Source organism: Euprymna scolopes, chromosome 46, assembly GCF_053919585.1.
Source record: "Euprymna scolopes isolate OS-2025 chromosome 46, ASM5391958v1, whole genome shotgun sequence".
In the NCBI taxonomy this organism is placed as follows: domain Eukaryota; kingdom Metazoa; phylum Mollusca; class Cephalopoda; order Sepiida; family Sepiolidae; genus Euprymna; species Euprymna scolopes.
The window spans coordinates 129,241,564-129,262,892 of NC_136527.1; the positions used below are offsets into that span (position 1 = coordinate 129,241,564).

At 37.6% G+C, this 21,329-nt stretch overlaps 1 long non-coding RNA gene across 5 annotated transcripts; it reads right to left on the reverse strand.

Moving 5' to 3' along the window:
- Positions 1-319: 319 nt before the first annotated feature.
- LOC145271261 (uncharacterized) lies at positions 320-8,020 on the reverse strand. 5 transcript variants are annotated; one of them, XR_013865786.1, is made up of 5 exons: positions 7,063-8,020; positions 6,308-6,808; positions 6,193-6,222; positions 3,658-6,053; positions 3,411-3,523 (listed from the first exon to the last, which is right to left on the reverse strand). It is a non-coding gene; the product is annotated as an uncharacterized LOC145271261 (long non-coding RNA). The 5 variants fall into 5 exon arrangements; XR_013865787.1 differs by adding an exon at positions 320-616 and having other exon boundaries at positions 3,453-3,523; positions 3,658-6,808; XR_013865785.1 differs by having other exon boundaries at positions 3,658-6,222.
- Between the last annotated feature and the right edge of the window lie 13,309 nt (positions 8,021-21,329).

Consider the following 21,329-nt stretch of genomic DNA (forward strand, 5'->3'; position numbering starts at 1 on the left):
ACAAAGCCAACCTCCATACGTAGTTAATTGTCATGTCGAAAATAGTAATATATCCAAAAATTACGAAAACTCTACAAGTGCAGAGTTCTTTATAGTTCAAACCAATATTAAGTAATTTTTTTTTTTTTTTTTTTTGGCATACATTATTGCTGGTATTCATGCTGCTCCTCTTTGATCAAATTGTCTCTAGGATGGATTAGAGTTGGGGGTCAGGGTTAGCTTTTTTTTTTTTTATATTTGATATGTAATTCTATGTCGATTTTTTTAATCTTTTCGAATATGCTGAAAACGAATATCACAATTTAATTCGGGGCACATGATGTATAACAAATAGATAACACAGAAAATAGACTTATAGTTTTTAAAGGTTTATTAGAAGAAAAATATGTAACCCACAGTGGGGACCCTAACAGGTACTACCACTCCGGGTCAGAGTGGACCTGGGAGCAATGGTAATTAAAGGGTGGCTCCACACTCCCCAAGCCCGCTTATGGAGCTTTACCATCGGATACAGTTTAAGGTCATATCCAGGACCCTGAAGTGGCGGCGGCTATCCTGTTCTTGTAGAAATTTTGGATGGGAGTGGTCTTCTTCTGGGAGAAGTTTCGGCTGGTTGCTAAATAAAAAGAAAAAAGAGACAAGTTTTAATCCAACGGAAATGGAATCATGTCGTTACAAGTCCGAGTAATTTTGAAATGGATATATCTATAAAAGTGAAAGTGTACAACTTATAGTATAAACCACTGAAATGTTAGATATAGTTTCCTTGGCCATGGATCTAACGTAATAAATTCATATGACCCTTAATCAATAATGGTTAATGTGTCAAAGTTAAAAATAAAAGAAAAAATATATATAAGTGTAATTATTACTTCACGCGACAAATAGCTAGGGGGTTGCTTTAATCCACGATGTATTTGTAAGTCATGCCGTGCTTTCTTTTCTCTAGCTTTAATTTAAACCTACGTCACTGCCAGTGGTCATACACGCAAACACGTAACGGGTTCTAGCCTTCCTCCCTGCTACCACGCGTTTTTCGTTGTTTGGCTCAACACAAAACCCCCAAACTCCCAGGGATAAAATGCTAGTTTTGTACAAAGTACTGAGATGCCAGACAATTATGCTAGTTTAGAACTTTCAGGTCCAAGTAATCAGCCACATTTTCCAGTTTTGGGGCATAAATATTACTGCAAAGGCGTGTAAAGGGCAAACTCGAATTTGAGCGCAATCGTTATTCTAATAATTGCTCATTTTTAATATGCCATTATTATTATCATTTTCTTATATGGATCAGCAAGATATTTTTACTAGTAATAAGTTTATTTTTAGAACAGCTTATCACTTATTCTCTGGTATATTTTTGGTTTTAAAGTATTATTTTAGTATTAGTGTTTAATCTTTCAGTATTTATACAATTTAACATTTTGATATTTACATTTATGTCGAGGTTTAGTGTTTATTATTTGATCGGTTATAACTTAATTTAGCGCTAATTTATAAGTTATGTTTTAGTATCTAATCATGATTTTTTTGTTTTTAATTATTAGTTTTAGTTTTTATAGTTATTTAATATATTATAATTTATTAGAATATATTAACAGTAGTAAAATTATATTACTGATCCATAATGAAAATGATAATTATAGCTGGAACAATTACATCGAGAGCATTGCCAGGGCTGCTGCGAGGAAGGTGGGCTCTCTCTACCGTGCTAGAAAACTTCTAACACCCCAAAGTATCCTGTACCTCTCTAACAAGGCCACTATTCGCCCATGTATGGAGTATTGCTGTCATATTTGGGCTGGTGCATCGGCTACTAGTCTCTCGCTCCTTGACAGGGTTCAAAAGAGAGTCGCAAATCTGATAGGCCCTAAACTGGCATCTAAGCTTCAGCCTCTGTCCCATCGTCGAAACGTTGCATCCCTCTGCCTGTTCTACAACTATTATAATGGTGAATGCTCTGATGAACTGCAAGCATTTGTGCCCCCACAACGTAAACACCCTCGACAGACCCGACAAGCTGCAAAATCCCACCCCCCACACTGTAGAGATCCCTACATTTAAAAGATCTTTCTACTCCAGTAGTTTCTTCCCCAGAACTGCTAGAATTTGGAATTCCATTCCAGGTCACTGCTTCCCCAACTGTACTGACATGCATAAGTTCAAGTGCAACGTGAACCAACACCTCCCTGCCCAAATCCCTACATAGTACCCCAGTAGATGTTTCCCCCTGATAGTGGCAAAGTGCCTTGTTTGAGGTAAAAATGTAATAAAAAAAACAAACAATAGTAATGTAAATATTTGTATATAATTACAAAGCATATTGTTCATGCATTTACATACTTTACTTTAGGCAAATCCACATGAACAAGGAAACCTATCTCTCTCGGCAAAAATGAGTTCAAACTGAAGAAATGTTATATATAATTGTTTTCGGCTAACTTTACCAAATCTGTGCGTATGCTAAACATAAGTAAAAAAAACAAGTAATGTTCAACGCTGCAAGAGAACTAGAAAGAGAATAAAAGTTAATAGACAGGATAAAGTCTGGAACAAAAAGAGAAAAAATTAATTAGCAAAATTTATCAGGTGCGAAAAAAGTGAGTAATGTTCAACGGTACTGGAGAACAAGAAAAGAAAGGGCCAATTAGAAGCTGGAATCATCAAAAGTCATTAGACAAAAAAGAAATCAAGTAAATAGGATGCCATTTATCAGGTGCTGTAAAGAAATGCTCTTTTAGAATCTTCAAGTCTCAACACTCACTAGTAAAAATAAGTCAAAAACAAGTAATGTTCAACGCTGCAAGAGAACTAGAAAGAGAATAAAAGTTAATAGACAGGATAAAGTCTGGAACAAAAAGAGAAAAAATTAATTAGCAAAATTTATCAGGTGCGAAAAAAAGCGAGTAATGTTCAACGGTACTGGAGAACAAGAAAAGAAAGGGCCAATTAGAAGCTGGAATCATCAAAAGTCATTAGACAAAAAAGAAATCAAGTAAATTAAGAAATTAACTGAAACCCATCTAAAACAAAGCAAATTCAGCAGCTGGTACAAAACAAGTGCTGAAAAGGTGGTTTAGAGTCCTGAAGTCTCAACAATCACTAGAAAATTAGAAATAAATCAAGGTAGTTGTTGCAGCACCACCAAGACACATTGATACAATAAATGAAACCTTTATGAATTCGATGGGAAGTTGGAGTTGCTTATAAAAAAAAATATATATTATTACTTACTTTAGGAATTTCTGGAACTGCTTCCAAGATGGGGATGAGAGGGGTCATGGGTGTTGCTGCTGCTGGTGCTGAAAACTTGAATAACTTTTTCTTTTTTTTTTAATTGTTTTTTTCTTTTTTTGGTTTGTTTGTTTTATTTATTTTCCTTTATTTCATAGCATTTTATGTTTATGAAATTATTTTTTTGGAAATTATAATTAGGAAATAACAATACTTACTTTATGACTTTCTGGAACTGCATCCAAGATCGGGATGAGAGCGTAACGGCTACTGCTGAAACCTGTAATAACTAGTTGTATTTCACATTATTAGTTTTACATTTTTTTTTTTTCAGTATATTTTCCTTTAGATCACAGTATTTTAATTTTTGTGAAATTTTCTTTTTTTAAAAAAATATAATTAGAAGAAGATATCAATACTTACTTTATGAGTTTCTGGAACTGCATCCAATATTGGGATGACAGGGTCATGGCTGTTGCTGTTGAAACCTGTAATAACTAGTTGTATTTTGCATTATTATTTTTACATTTTTTTTTTCGGTTTATTTTCCTTTAGATCACAGTATTTTATTTTTTGTGAAATTTTCTTTTTTTAAAAAATTATAATTAGAAGAAGATATCAATACTTACTTTATGAGTTTCTGGAACTGCATCCAATATTGGGATGACAGGGTCATGGCTGTTGCTGTTGAAACCTGTAATAACTACTTGTATTTTGCATTATTATTTTTACATTTTGTTTTTGTTTTATTTATGTTACTTTAGTACATTGCATTTTACTGAGTGTATGTTAATTATTTTGTTAATTTTTATTAAAATAAAATACCTGTAACAGAAAAATAATTTTGGTTATGATCATGCATGGGTGAATATTTTCGGTTAGACTTGCTAAAGTTGGTTAAAGGAAATATAAGCAGAAAGGAATTCGTTTTAATCACTAGCAACACAACGAAAGAAATACTTACCTGAGGATTGTGCTGATTCTAACTAGAAGCTGCAGTAATGGAAAAGAGGAAAATTAAACTTGTCAATTACAAAAACTGAAATCGAAAAGAAGAAACGCTTGATGCTTTACTCACCTCTGGCTAGTCGTGGTCGCCATCAAACTGAAAAAGGAGGGAAAGGGTGGAATCCACTAGTTACCAGGTACCGTACAGGAAAGGACAGTTTGGGCAGGTAGGTGATGATCTCCCCAAAGTGGAGCGCTACATAAAACATGCATTGCTACGAACATCCTCCGAAAAAGGCGGTTTCTACTCGGAATAAAAGGCAGAGCAGAAAACGGAAGTGTTCTCTCTACTCAACACGATTCCTAGAGAGATACCACAAGATTGTGCGTGAATGAGGAGGAGGTGATGAAAGCTCACAAAACTGCCATTCCTACTATCGTATCGGATATTATTAATCGGAGGTCCATCATTGCATTACCGCCCCAGCTCGTAGTTGATAGATAGTAGGAATAATATTACCAGCGCCCTTCAGGCAGCTTGTGAGAACACACAAACTAATGGTAGTATTACTCTAGTCGTTCCTGGTCGAATGGAGCCATGCATGCGTTATGTAGTAACACGAGCACGTGTCGCCTGATAAGAAAGAGCGTAGGCTCACCCACTTGGGGAGATTCCCTATCCAGACTTGCACCTATTTGTACACCTGGAACCGGACTCAGAACCTCGACAATGAGAAGAGTCAAGGAGAGCAAGGTGTTGAACTACCTAAAGAGGTCACCATATAAAACAAGCGTTGCTGTGAACAACCTTCCAAAACGAGGGAAGGGACTTTTTGTTCTCTCTACCCAACAGGATTCCTAGAGAGATACCACTAGATTGTGCGTGAATGTGGAAGAGCCTATGAAAGCTCACAAAACTGCCATTCCTACTATCGTATCGGATATTATTAATCGGAGGTCCATCATTGCATTACCGCCCCAGCTCGTAGTTGATAGATAGTAGGAATAATATTACCAGCGCCCTTCAAGCAGCTTGTGAGCACACGCAAACTAATAGCAGTATTACTCTAGTCGTCCGTAGTCGAGTGGAGGCACGCGTGAATTACATAGTAGAAACACGAGCACGTGTCGCTCCCTCTTCGGGGGAATTCGGAAAAGCGCACCTTGCGCTGCAGGTATTTGTTGAGCTGGGAGTTGACTCAACACCTCGACACTGAGAAAAGAGCTTTAGAAAAGCTCCAGATTAGTTACCTGCAAAGTCGAGGAAAGTTGGAGGACCAGGCCTGCGAAGGAGAACACACACAATTTGGGCCTTGATGGAAGCACACGGGAGAGAGGGAGGCCCATTTTTCTCTTTCGGGGGAGTGTTCTCCTTCCAGCCTGCTCGAGCACATATTTTCTGCTTGCCACATGCAAGCATATAAAAAGACGACCAGATGACGGACGCAACAAACTCATGCGGTCATTAACTGGATTTTGATCGGGTTCCGTACAACAAGGTGTTGAACTCCCTAAAGAGGGCACCATATAAAACAAGCGTTGCTGCGAACAACCTTCCAAAACGAGGGAAGGGACTTTTTGTTCTCTCTACCCAACAGGATTCCTAGAGAGATACCACAAGATTGTGCGTGAATGTGGAAGAGCCTATGAAAGCTCACAAAACTGCCATTCCTACTATCGTATCGGATATTACTAATCGGAGGTCCATCATTGCATTACCGCCCCAGCTCGTAGTTGATAGATAGTAGGAATAATATTACCAGCGCCCTTCAAGCAGCTTGTGAGCACACGCACACTAATTGTAGTATTACTCTAGTCGTTCCTGGTCGAATGGAGCCATGCATGCATTATGTAGTAATAAAATAAAATACCTGTAACAGAAAAATAATTCTGGCTATGATCAAGCATGGGTGATTATTTTTGGTTAGACTTGCAAAAGTTGGTTAAAGGAAATATAAGCAGAAAGGAATTCGTTTTAATCACTAGCAACACAACGAAAGAAATACTTACCTGAGGACTTGTGCTGATTCTAACTAGAAGCTGCAGTAATGGAAAAGAGGAAAATTAAACTTGTCAATTACAAAAACTGAAATCGAAAAGAAGAAACGCTTGATGCTTTACTCACCTCTGGCTAGTCGTGGTCGCCATCAAACTGAAAAAGGAGGGAAAGGGTGGAATCCACTCGTTACCAGGTTTCGTACAGGAAAGGACAGTCTGGCCAGGTAGGTGATGATCTCCCCAAAGTGGAGCGCTACATAAAACATGCATTGCTACAAACATCCTCCGAAAAAGGCGGTTTCTACTCGGAATAAAAGGCGGAGCAGAAAACGGAAGTGTTCTCTCTACTCAACACGATTCCTAGAGAGATACCACAAGATTGTGCGTGAATGTGGAAGAGCCTATGAAAACTCACAAAACTGCCATTCCTACTATCGTATCGGATATTATTAATCGGAGGTCCATCATTGCATTACCGCCCCAGCTCGTAGTTGATAGATAGTAGGAATAATATTACCAGCGCCCTTCAAGCAGCTTGTGAGCACACGCAAACTAATGGTAGTATTACTCTAGTCGTTCCTGGTCGAATGGAGCCATGCATGCATTATGTAGTAATAAAATAAAATACCTGTAACAGAAAAATAATTCTGGTTATGATCAAGCATGGGTGAATATTTTTGGTTAGACTTGCAAAAGTTGGTTAAAGGAAATATAAGCAGAAAGGCATTCGTTTTAATCACTAGCAACACAACGAAAGAAATACTTAACTGAGGACTTATGCTGATTCTAACTAGAAGCTGCAGTAATACAAAAGAGGAAAATTAAACTTGTCAATTACAAAAACTGAAACCGAAAAGAAGAAACGCTTGATGCTTTACTCACCTCTGGCTGGTCGTGGTCGCCATCAAACTGAAAAAGGAGGGAAAGGGTGGAATCCACTAGTTACCAGGTACCGTACAGGAAAGGACAGTCTGGCCAGGTAGGTGATGATCTCCCCAAAGTGGAGCGCTACATAAAACATGCATTGCTACGAACATCCTCCGAAAAAGGCGGTTTCTACTCGGAATAAAAGGCGGAGCAGAAAACGGAAGTGTTCTCTCTACTCAACACGATTCCTAGAGAGATACCACAAGATTGTGCGTGAATGAGGAGGAGGTGATGAAAGCTCACAAAACTGCCATTCCTACTATCGTATCGGATATTATTAATCGGAGGTCCATCATTGCATTACCGCCCCAGCTCGTAGTTGATAGATAGTAGGAATAATATTACCAGCGCCCTTCAGGCAGCTTGTGAGAACACACAAACTAATGGTAGTATTACTCTAGTCGTTCCTGGTCGAATGGAGCCATGCATGCATTATGTAGTAACACGAGCACGTGTCGCCTGATAAGAAAGAGCGTAGGCTCACCCACTTGGGGAGATTCCCTATCCAGACTTGCACCTATTTGTACACCTGGAACCGGACTCAGAACCTCGACAATGAGAAGAGTCAAGGAGAGCAAGGTGTTGAACTACCTAAAGAGGTCACCATATAAAACAAGCGTTGCTGTGAACAACCTTCCAAAACGAGGGAAGGGACTTTTTGTTCTCTCTACCCAACAGGATTCCTAGAGAGATACCACTAGATTGTGCGTGAATGTGGAAGAGCCTATGAAAGCTCACAAAACTGCCATTCCTACTATCGTATCGGATATTATTAATCGGAGGTCCATCATTGCATTACCGCCCCAGCTCGTAGTTGATAGATAGTAGGAATAATATTACCAGCGCCCTTCAAGCAGCTTGTGAGCACACGCAAACTAATAGCAGTATTACTCTAGTCGTCCGTAGTCGAGTGGAGGCACGCGTGAATTACATAGTAGAAACACGAGCACGTGTCGCTCCCTCTTCGGGGGAATTCGGAAAAGCGCACCTTGCGCTGCAGGTATTTGTTGAGCTGGGAGTTGACTCAACACCTCGACACTGAGAAAAGAGCTTTAGAAAAGCTCCAGATTAGTTACCTGCAAAGTCGAGGAAAGTTGGAGGACCAGGTCTGCGAAGGAGAACACACACAATTTGGGCCTTGATGGAAGCACACGGGAGAGAGGGAGGCCCATTTTTCTCTTTCGGGGGAGTGTTCTCCTTCCAGCCTGCTCGAGCACGTCTTTTCTGCTCGCCACATGCAAGCGTATAAAAAGACGACCAGATGACGGACGCAACAAACTCATGCCATCATTAACTGGATTTTGATCGGGTTCCGTACAACAAGGTGTTGAACTCCCTAAAGAGGGCACCATATAAAACAAGCGTTGCTGCGAACAACCTTCCAAAACGAGGGAAGGGACTTCTTGTTCTCTCTACCCAACAGGATTCCTAGAGAGATACCACAAGATTGTGCGTGAATGTGGAAGAGCCTATGAAAGCTCACAAAACTGCCATTCCTACTATCGTATCGGATATTATTAATCGGAGGTCCATCATTGCATTACCGCCCCAGCTCGTAGTTGATAGATAGTAGGAATAATATTACCAGCGCCCTTCAAGCAGCTTGTGAGCACACACAAACTATTTTAGTATTACTCTAGTCATCCGTAGTCAAGTGGAGGCACGCATGCATTACACAGTAGAAACACGAGCACGTGTCGCTCCCTCTTCGGGGAAATTCGGAGAAGCGCACCTTGCACTGCAGGTATTTGTTGAGCTGGAAGTGTGGACTCAACACCCCGACACTGATAAAAGAGCTTTAGAAAGCCTCCAAACCAGTTACCTGCAAAGTCGGGGAAATTTGGAGAAGCAGGCCTGCGGAGGAGAACACGCTCAAATGGGGCCTTGGAAGCAAACGGGAGGGGTTAGGGTTAGGATAAGGGAAAGGGATAGGGTAAGGCCCATTTTTCTTTTTTTGTTCGGGGAATGTTCTCCTTTCAGCCTGCTCCTTCCTTAACACGTCTTCTTTGCTCGCCACATGCAAGCGTATAAAAAGACGACCAGATGACGGACGTCATTTCCTGGATTTTGTTTTGCCAGAGCCCATTTAGCCGTGTAGTTGTTGTTCAATTACAACGTTACACCCCCCTACCACGGTGAGGATAGGGTTGGACTTTAGGGGGGAAAATACACATCCACATTTACTAATCTTACTCTTGCAATGTTGTTGTAATAAACAAAAAATTAGGAAATTCTTTAATGATTGCATTTTCGTAATTTTGGGATATGTTACGATTGTCGACTACAACTCAGTAGCTAGGATTCTTTTTTTTTTTTTTTTTTTAAATATCAATTCGAAATGGCGACCGATTCTCTCTTTAACACGGTAAGTTCGGGAAAAGGTGTTATAAATAATAAACTAGACCAAATACTATTAAAAAACCACCGAATATATGTCAAGTTATGTCACGGTAACATATATTGAGCGAATTTCTCAAAGTATTTTGTCTAGTTTATTATTTATTACATCTTTTTCCGAACTTACCGTGTTAAAGATAGAGTCGGTCGCCATTTTGAATTTTCCAATATATCGGTAAACACTGTTTTTTCGAGCTGAATAAACATGTTTAATTTAATAAAAACACGAAAATTATATACAGTTTGGTAAAAAAGTAATTTATCTTGCCTTTGATAACATTTATTTGTTATATATTTGTTTTTTGACAACTGTTTCGAATCTATGTGTCCAGTACTAATACACACCCGGTTATTCTATATTAAATAAATACTGAAATCAAATTATGAATAAAAAAAAATATAAAAAAACTGAACTAATTTGGTGGGCTGAAATAAGGAACCAAGCAGAGAGCCGATGCGAGGTTAAAGAGACAGACAGACAGAGGATGTAGTTGGAGAGATACAGTACAGCTAGATAGATAGATAGATAGACAGACAGACAGAGAAATATTTTTAATTTAAATCTAAATTAACGTCTTCTTATTTAATTTGTTAGGTGAAAGTCTACATATAATATTATTTAAACAAATAAAATGAGTAAACGGTCGGTAATTTCCGTAACGCCGACCACAACACTCGTGAAATTCCGTGGAGACAAGTTCTTCAAGGGAGACAATCAAGATTTCCGATTATCTGCCCTTGATTTCTTAGTCTGGCTTTTGCTTATACGCCATATCAACCCTTTTCCAGGTTATTTAATGGCGATTTCAGTATTTTGGAATGAAAATGCTTTTTATAGAATAATTTTTTTTTTTTTTTTTATTTATGATTAAATAAGCGACGTGGTTATTCTATATTAAATAAATGCTGAAATAAAATTATAAATAAATAAAAAAATACAATATAAAACCATCGATAATTTAACACATATTCTCAAACAGAAGATTAATACTTGATTTAAAGTTTGCAGCAAACTATTAAAAATACAACAAATTATAAATAAATATACATTTTATTTGACAATGATATCTGTAAAAAAAGGAAACGTGTAGTATCTGTTCTTTTTTTTTTTTTTCGTTTAATGACATGAAATAACTATAGGGTTTGTATTACTGTACACATAGATTCGAAAAAGTTGTCAATAAACAAATATATAACAAATAAATGTTATCAAAGGCAAGATAAATTACTTTTCTACCAAACTGGATATAATTTTCGTGTTTTTATTCAATTTAACATGTTTATTCAGCTCGAAAAGCATACAGTGTTTACCGATGTATTGGAAAATTCTAAATGGCGACCGACTGCCTCTTTAACACGGTAAGTTCGGGAAAAGGTGTTATAAATAATAAACTAGACAAAATACTATTAAAAAACCACCCAATATATGTCAAGTTATGTCACGTTAACATATATTGAGCGAATTTCTAACAGTATTTTGTCTGGTTTATTATTTATTACATCTTTTTCCGAACTTACCGTGTTAAAGAGAGAGTCGGGCGCCATTTTGAATTTTCCAATATATCGGTAAACACTGTTTTTTCGAGCTGAATAAACATGTTTAATTTAATAAAAACACGGAAATTATATCCAGTTTGGTGGGCTGAAATAAGGAACCAAGCAGAGAGCCGATGCGAGGTTAAAGAGACAGACAGACAGAGGATGTAGTTGGAGAGATACAGTACAGCTAGATAGATAGACAGACAGACAGACAAATATTTTTAATTTAAATCTAAATTAACGTCTTCTAATTTTTTAATTTGTTAGGTGAAAGTCTACATATAATATTATTTAAACAAATAAAATGAGTAAACGTTTTTCGTAATTTTTGGACATCTTACTATTGGCGACTTTACAAGTGAGTGTGTAAATCAATTTTAACGTCATTCGACTGTTAGGTGGAAAGCACACATAAATACGACGTTAATATTTCACACCGGTGGTCAATAAACTGCACGAGTACTCAAACATCTCTCAACCAAACAAAGGTGAAAAAAAACTAAACAAATAAAATCAGTAAACGGTCGGTAATTTCCGTAACGCCGACCACAACACTCGTGAAATTCCGTGGAGACAAGTTCGTCAAGGGAGACAATCAAGATTTCCGATTATCTGCCCTTGATTTCTTAGTCTGCCTTTTGCTTATACGCCATATCAACCCTTTTCCAGGTTATTTAATGGCGATTTCAGTATTTTGGAATGAAAATGCTTTTTATAGAATAATTTTTTTTTTTTTTTTTTTTTATTTATGATTAAATAAGCGACGTGGTTATTCTATATTAAATAAATGCTGAAATAAAATTATAAATAAATAAAAAAATACAATATAAAACCATCGATAATTTAACACATATTCTCAAACAGAAGATTAATACTCGATTTAAAGTTTGCAGCAAACGATTAAAAATACAACAAATTATAAATAAATATACATTTTATTTGACAATGATATCTGTAAAAAAAGGAAACGTGTAGTATCTGTTCTTTTTTTTTTCGTTTAATGACATGAAATAATTATAGGGTTTGTATTACTGTACACATAGATTCGAAAAAGCTGTCAATAAACAAATATATAACAAATAAATGTTATCAAAGGCAAGATAAATTACTTTTCTACCAAACTGGATATAATTTTCGTGTTTTGATTCAGTTTAACATGTTTATTCAGCGCTCGAAAAGCATACAGTGTTTACCGATGTATTGGAAAATTCTAAATGGCGACCGACTGTCTCTTTAACACGGTAAGTTCGGGAAAAGGTGTTATAAATAATAAACTAGACAAAATACTATTAAAAAAACCACCGAATATATGTCAAGTTATGTCACGTTAACATATATTGAGCGAATTTCTCAAAGTATTTTGTCTAGTTTATTATTTATTAATAAATCTTGCGCATTTGGGGTAACGTACCCCTCCTGCCTGGCATCGTGGCGGTTGCACTGGCCGCTGACGCAGACCAAAGTGTAGTGGGGGAAAAGAAAACCCAGGGGAATGGAGGGGGAGGAGCGGACTTTGAAGAAATTAGAGTTTTTGACTTCCCCTCACGGGGATGTCGGGTTAGCAGCTCAGATCCCCCCGCGAGGGGGGGAGAGCAGAGAAGAAAGACGCAGTGGGTGCTAGCGGGCCAGAGTGCCGCGTCGCAATTAAGAGAGAGAGGGGATAGGAATCCCTGCCCACAGAGGGGAGCAGAAACGAAGCACCCGCCCTACCCCACGTCACCCTACCCACTAACTTACCCCAACGGAAGCGAGAAAGAGAGCCCTGTCTGCTCGATCCACTGGGAGAGCAGCGAAGATAGATAAAGTTTGGGCCTGGCAGGTCAGTGCTGCTCAGGCAATTAAGTGTGGAGAAATTAGACCATCCCCTGTCTCTAGAGAGAAGAGACCGGAACGAAGAAAAAACGCATGCAAAAAACCAGCAAAAGCAGGTCTCAATTACCAGCTAGTGGTGTTGGTCCCGAGATTCCAGTCTCCCAAAAAAGGGGATCGGTTTCCGGGTCCAAGCTCCCAACTACCCACTAACTTACCCCAACGGAAGCGAGAAAGAGAGCCCTGTCTGCTCGATCCACTGGGAGAGCAGCGAAGATAGACAAAGTTTGGGCCTGGCAGGTCAGTGCTGCTCAGGCAATTAAGTGTGGAGAAATTAGACCATCCCCTGTCTCTAGAGGGAAGAGACCGGAACGAAGAAAAAACGCATGCAAAAAAACAACAAAAGCAGGTCTCAACTACCAGCTAGTGGTGTTGGTCCCGAGATTCCAGTCTCCCAAAAAAGGGGATCGGTTTCCGGGTCCAAGCTCCCACAAATGTGGAGTCGGTCCTTGCTAACGAAGATTAGTATGAAAACACCTTAACCTATCCAGAAAGCCCGGTGGCGGACAGTTTCGTAACTGAGAGAACAGATACTACACTTTGATCTTGTCACGAGGGCCGAGAAAGTCGTGTAAAATTCAATACATAAAATCAACAGCTTTAATTTCTATGAATCGTCATTCGCGTATCGGTGCGAAGTCAAGTGTCGGCGTTAGAAAGCCGTTCTTAACATGGAGAGATTGGGATACGGGCATTCCGAAAGTCGTTCTTAAAATGGAGAGAGGAGGGCGTTTTGTAACCATTCCGTACAAGCATCTAACAATTTAATAACAACCATCAAATGTTAAATAAAAATAAGATCAATAAAAAAATAAATAAAAATAAAAAAACATCAAATCAAATAAAAACAACGATCAATGTGTAATATCTGTTAACGAAAATATTTTTTTTAATTATTAGCAAATAATTCAAAGTGTAGTATCTGTTTTATTATTATTAATGACAGTTTAAAGGCTCCAAAATCACTTTCGAATTCAACATCAACTGTCGCATTAACTCGCATTCCTACAATTCTGAAATCTCGTCCCAATAGTGTAGAAGCGCCCATTTCAACCTAATAACATGGATTTCAATATCTAATAAAAAACATGTACTAATTTTTATACAAATACAGAAAAAAGAAACGGTTACTACGTTTAGCCAGAAAGACATAATTAGTAATTATGCATTTATGTTACCGTGTTTTTGTATTTCCTTTTTTGTTTTGTTTTTTTCGTTTTTTCATTTGAAATTCAAGTTTCACGACAACTTGATTACAATGTTAGAATACAAAGAATAGATTTCTAAATAATACCGTTTTTATTTCGGCACGGTAGCATAACTGCATATACTTTTGCAGGTTTTTGTTTTTTTCCTATTATAATCATACGTATATTTTGTGTCTATGACGTAACTGTTCCTTAGTTCGTCTTTATCAATGTTACAGCATATTCCAAATATCACATCCATCTGTAGAGTGGTTTATTTAAGTGATATTCATTAACAAATATAGGGTTTGTATTACTGTACACATAGATATAAATTATACTGAAAATTATATATAAAGAACGAAATGTGTAGTGTCTGTTCATTTTTTTTTTCGTTTAATAACACGAGGTAATTATAATAACTTAAATAAAATATCATTTTTTTTTTATTATTCACTTTAAACATTAAAAAAAAAACAAGATTATTATTTTACATAAAAGAAATGCTGAAATAAAATCACAAATTATACCAAAAATTACTTACTTTTCTTCTAGTGAAAACTCCCAGTAAAAATACATGTGTCTCTAACCACGACGTTTCGTGAAATGGCAAATTCCACCCAAACATATTTCTTCCCGCGTTTATTTCATGTGAGCACGAGAGAGAGAGAGAGAGAGAGAGAGAGAGAGAGAGAAACAGAGAGAGGGGGGAGAAAGAGAGAGAGAGAGAGAGACAGAAAGAGAGAGAGGGGGAGAGAAAGACGGAAAATAATGAAAGTATGAAAGTAATAAAACAATAAAACTTCCACCCACACACCCACACACTCCGCACGTGTCTGCACTCTAGCCCGGGGTCAAACGGAAGTTAAATGAAATAGATTACATCTCGTCAAAGTTTTGTTTCTGTCATGACGTGGCGAAGGGTGGGGGTATCAAGCGAATTTGAAATTCAACGAATTTTATTTCAACGCGCCAATTCCTCCCCCTCCCACCGCCTCCCTCTTTCGAATCGTAAAAATAACTGTTTTTTTTTTGTTATTAAATTGTATTTTTTTAAGAAATCGTTACCTTAAAAGTTCAGAAAGCCATTCTTAATGTAGAGAGGATCATGTTAACTATTCTGTCCAATAATTTAATAAGCAGAAGATCTGATAAAAATTCAATTTAACTTGTATTAACACTTTCAATCTCTCCATGATAAGAACGGCTTTCTGAAAAAAAAACACCTCACAATCTGGAAAGCCGTTCTTACCATGGAGAGATTGGGCTCCCCCCAATTCCGAAAGTCGTTCTTAAAATGGGGAGAGGAAGGCGTTTTGTAACTATTCCGTACAGTCACCTAACTATTTAATAAAAAAAAACATCGGGTTTGTATTACTGTACACATAGATTCGAAAAAGTTGTCAAAAAACAAATATATAACAAATAAATGTTATCAAAAGGCAAGATAAGTTACTTTTCTACCAAACTGGATATAATTTTTGTGTTTTTATTCAAGGTAACATGTTTATTCAGCTCGAAAAACATAGTGTTTACCGATGTATTGGAACATTCAAAATGGCGTCTGATTCTCTCTTTAACACGGTAAGTTTGGGAAAAGGTGTTATAAATAAAAAACTATACACAATACTACTAAAAACCCGCCGAATATATGTCCACCTATGTCACGGTAACATATATTGATCGAGTTTGTACAGTATTTTATCTGGGTTTTTATTTATAACACCTTTTCCCAAACTTACGGCTGAATAAACATGTTATATTGAATAAAAACACGAAAAATATATCCAGTTGGGTAGAAAAGTAACTTATCTTGCCTTTGATAACATTTATTTGTTATATATTTGTTTTTATTACAACTTTTTCGAATCTATGTGTACAGTAATACAACACCAAAACATTAAATGTTAAATGAAAATAAGATCAATAAAAAATAAATAAATATAAAATACATCAAATCAAATAAAATAAACGATCAATGTGTAGTATCTGTTAACGAAAATATTTTTTTATATACACGTTGACTTGCCTTGGTCTATAGAATCTAACTCTCATTCAGGTATGCTGAAAACGAATATCGCAAGGAAAAGTAGCTAAGACAAATAGTTTTAGAGCAAGTTTTATTAATGCGTGTATTGTGAAATGTAAATCACTGGCGACCATGTTTGAACAGTTTGAACAGGCGGCGTATGAAAGGGGCCAACTCTCAGTTTGTTCAGGTATGCTGAAAACGAATATCGCAGCAGAACTTAAAACACTTGTTCAAGTACGTAGAAGAGTAACTTATCTTGCCTTTGGTAACATTTATATATTATATATTTGTTTTGTATATCAACTTTTACGCTTGGTTGTCTTAACTCCGAAGGATTAACCTTAGAATTTCCACAGGTCTCATTAGTTAAAACGAATTATTTCGCGGTCCAAATTGGCGTGAAATAAACAAATCTGACTGACACAGGGTTTGCCATTTCCGGTTGTCGCCGCCGACAACGCTCTTATATTTACAATCGAAAGCGTCGCCAAGTCCGTTCGTCGCTGTGTCTGTGTGTGTACCTATTTACTATGCCTCCCCACGGGACAGAGTTAGACACCAGGGTCGTTTTTTTAACGTGGAGAAAAGGTACAAAAATAAAAACTGTCTCAGTCGTGAAGGATTTCTCCTCCACCGAAAGAGAACAAGAAATAGAAGTGCAGCATCTGAAGAACAGATGGTATTTATTTGCTCCCCCACCACCGAGCAAATTAGGCACAAGGCCGATTTTTAATGTGAGGACTGAGGGGGAAATGGGGAACAACTCCCCGGGGAGTAGGGGAGCGGGATGGTGACAATTGGTATGAAGGGTTACCCCTACATTGACCAAGGTCTTATATGTGGGGTCAGCCCCATATACGGTCTTTGCTGGCAGTATCTGCCGGAACAGATGGTATTTATTTGCTCCCCCACCAAGCAAATTAGGCACAAGGCCGATTTTTAATGTGAGGAGTGAAGGGAGGGGGAAGGGAAAAAGGGGACCAGCTCCCGAGAGGTGGGAAATGGGAGCTGGTTAATGGTCAGGCATGTGGGGTTGCCCCCACATCTGGTCTTTGCTAGTCATAGCTAGTCATAGCCTGCAGTATCTGCCGGAACATCTTGTCACGAGGGCCGGCAAAGTCGTAAAATTCAATACATAAAATCAACAGCTTTCATTTCTATGTATCGTCATTCGCGTATCGGTGCGAAGTCGAGTGTCGGCGTTCTTGTCTCATTGAAGGGGAAGTAAGTTTTTTAACACAGTTGCGTTGGAAATGCATTTCTGCACGTGCATGGCTGGACGATAAGAATAACATTACAAATAAAAACAATAATTATTATCTTCAAGTCTCTTCTTAAAGGGGCTTTTCGGCTGGCTACGAAGTTACAACTAGCTAATCGACACTCGACACTGTCAATGAGTTATGCGAAACAGACGGACTGTTCCGCTGTATCACAGTTATTAAGTGTGGTTAGACTGAAACTCATTAAAGCCAGTAATCTAAGTTTCAACTAGCTAATAGACATTCGGCACTTTCAATGAGTTATGCGATCACCGCCACTTGTCCAAAAACGGACTGTTCCGCTGTATCACAGTTATTAAGGGTGGTTAGAGTGTAACTCATCAGAGCCAGTAACCTAACTTACAACTAGCTAGTTGACATTCGACACTGTCATTGAGTTATGCGATACACTGCTAATTGTCCAGAGACGGACTGTTCTACTGTATCACAGTTGTAAAGGGTGGTTAGACTAAAACTCATAAGAGCCAGTAATCTAATTTACAACTAGCTTATCGACAGTAGAGATTTTCACTGAGTTTACGTGTGTGTGTGTGTGTGTGTGTGTGTGTGCTTCGTTAACATTCGGACTGTCATTTTAAAATCGTTCGGGTATGCTGAAAACGAATATCGCAAGGAAAATTAGCACAGACACGTAGTTTTCGATTTATTAATGCGTGTATTTTGAAATGTAAATCACTGGCGACCATGTTTGAACAGGCGGCATATGAAAGGGGCCAACCGTCAGTTTGTTCAGGTATGCTGAAAACGAATATCGCAAGGAAAATTAGCAGAGACAAATAGTTTTGGAGCTAGTTTTATTAATGCGTGTATTTTGAAATGTAAATCACGGCGACCATGTTTGAACAGGCAGCATATGAAAGGGGCCAACCCTCAGTTTGTTCAGGTATGCTGAAAACGAATATCGCAAGGAAAATTAGCACAGACAGACGAATAGTTTTCGAGATAGTAATGCGTGTATTTTGAAATGTAAATCACTGGCGACCATGTTTGAACAGGCGGCATATGAAAGCGGCCAACCATCAAGTTGTTCAGGTATGCTGAAAACGAATATCGCAAGGAAAATTAGCAGAGAATGACCGACTACTAGTTTTGGAGCTTGTTTTATTAATGCGTGTATTTTGAAATGTAAATCGCTGGCGACCATGTGTGAACAGTTTTAACAGGCGGCATATGAAAGGGGCCAACCCTCAGTTTGTTCAGGTATGCTGAAAACGAATATCGCAAGGAAAACCAGCACAGACTGACTATAGACTCACCATCAAAGTATTGAAATATTTTTTATTTTATAAAGGAATCATTACTTATCAAGCCCCAGAGGCCACTCGAGGATAAGGGTTAAAGTGTGTACATACAGTAGTCAATGGACAATATCATAGTAATCGTTAGAAGTGTAAATTTGGTAAATTGGATTATTTAAGAGGAACGGCTCATCAAGAACTTGTTTACATTGGACTTGAAGACGACGAAATAAAAATATAAAGTTGAAAGAACTAGCAAAAAATATCATTTTAACGATGCATTTCAAATCGTAAACTGCCTGTTTACATTCTTTTTTACATTTTTCGAAGATAATAAAAAGTGTAAAAAAAAGCAAACCTTTAGAATCCTAAAAAGATCTCCCGGGAGCATTTTTGCAAGATGAAAAATATACAAACCAAAATAAAGAGAGGAGGCAACCCTGCTCAAAAATATGGCTTATTACATCGCCTAAAAAAAGAAGAAGAATCGGTGGCTCCGTGGGGAAGTAAATTGTATTCTTTTTTCTAACTTGGTTTACCAAAAGTTTTTATTGCTAACATTTATTTTCATGAACTCTATCTAACCACACCTCACAACCCTAATCTGGCCGGTCGGGGAAAAACGTTTTTATTTTTTTAAATTTTCGTGAATACGACAACACACATACGCACGCATATACACACATACACACACACACACGCACGCACACATAAGCATATCGCTTGTCACCAAGCTAAAGAAGAGAGAGAGAGAGTGGGGGAAGGAGAGAAAGGGTCGTACGTGCCGGGGTCAAACAGAAGTTAAATGAAATCGATTATAAATCGCTCGACAAAGTTGTGTCAGAACTTTTTATTCTATGAAACTTTGAACAAATAAATATATAAGAAAATGAATGTTACCAAAGGCAAGGTAAGTTACTCTTCTACCTAGATCACATTTTTGTTGTTTTAACTTATTTTAAAACGTTTATTTAACACAAACAAAAGTAGCGCACGGTTTTAAGTTAGAACAATAAAGAAGTGTCTGACATTTTACAGACATCTTGTGAGACTCGATAATCGCTCCAAACTCGAAAATTAAGCAAAATACTGGTAGGAACACATCCAATAAATGTCAGCAAACGTTCGAACATGTTTTCTTTTTCACATTAGCGAAACACTTATCAGAGAAAAAGCGAAAATGAGAAGCAAACACAAATGAAGAAGTCGGTTTTTATCGTTGAGCACAAAAACAACAAAAAAAAGAGTATCTAATCTAATAGGCCCCGTGCGTGCTATAGGTCAATCTCCAACGTCTGTCCCATCGCCTCCTCGGTGTTGCATCCCTGTTTACAAGTACTTTAATGGGATGTGCTCTGATGAACCCATAGCACTTATACCAGTGCCCGGAAAACTTGTCCAGAGAAAACTCGTCTCCGGAAAAACCGTACCCGGAAAACTCGAACCGTCAGTTTTTTCAGGTATGCTGAAAACGAATATCGCAAGGAAAATTAGCAGAGAAAAATAGTCTTGGAGCTAGTTTTATTAATGCGTGTATTTTGAAATGTAAATCACTGGCGACCATATATATATATATATATATATATATATATATTATATTTTTAACTTTTTATAACTTTTTAAATTACCGGGTGCTAACCCCTCTCTCTCTCTCTCTCTCTCTCTCTCTCTCTCTCTCTCTCTCTCTCTCTCTCAACGACGCACACACCCACATACACACACACTTGCATAAACACACACACACACGCCCACGTTCACTCTTCAAACTAAACAAATTTAACTCAGCACACACACACACACATACACACACTCGCATAAAGACACCAACACACACAAACACAAAGTATTACTCTGTGTGTGCGTGCGTGCGTGCGTGCGCGCATATCACGCCACATTCACTCTTCAACTAAACAAGTTTAAATCAACCAATGAAAAAGCAGCTAGGTAACACAAACTCCATAAAAGGTAAAAAGGTTGCGACATCGACTGCGAACTGTTCGGTTTTTCCCGGAAAAAGTTAACGGTTTTCACGGCGATGGTGAAATATAAAAAGAGGCCTAAAACGGGCTGTAAATTCAGTTTGGACCCTGGCAGCGAGATGAGTTCCGGAAGAATAGATGACCAGCCAGTCGACCCAGCTAAGCCGCCGCCCTGCCGCTCCTCTGTCTACTTCTCTGATGTCAAAAAAAAAAAGGTATTTCTTGTCGTTTCAAAGTAGATGACGCATTTATTTCAGTTGTGTAAACTGCACAAGTGTTCAAATGAACGTTGTTAGTATGAGCACAGTTCATAAACACGTCGAATTTCTTTTCAAATTTCGACACTTGTGTAGTTTACACGATTTTAACGTTTAACGTCTTTTTATATTTTATTATACTGTTAGAAAGCCAGCCAACAAATATTACCGTGACAATTGTGCAGTTTATAGACCATGCTGTTCTTGGTTAAAATATTTAAATTTAAATCTAAATTAACGTCTTTTTTTTTAATTTGTTAGATGAAAGCATACATATAATATTATTTAAGGGTGGTCAATAAACTATAGAATTACCGTGACAATTGTGCAATTTATAAACCGTGCTGTTCTGGGAAAAAAATATTAAAATTTAATCTTAATTAACGTCTTTTTTTTTTAATTTGTTAGATGAAAGCATACATATAATATTATTTAAGGGTG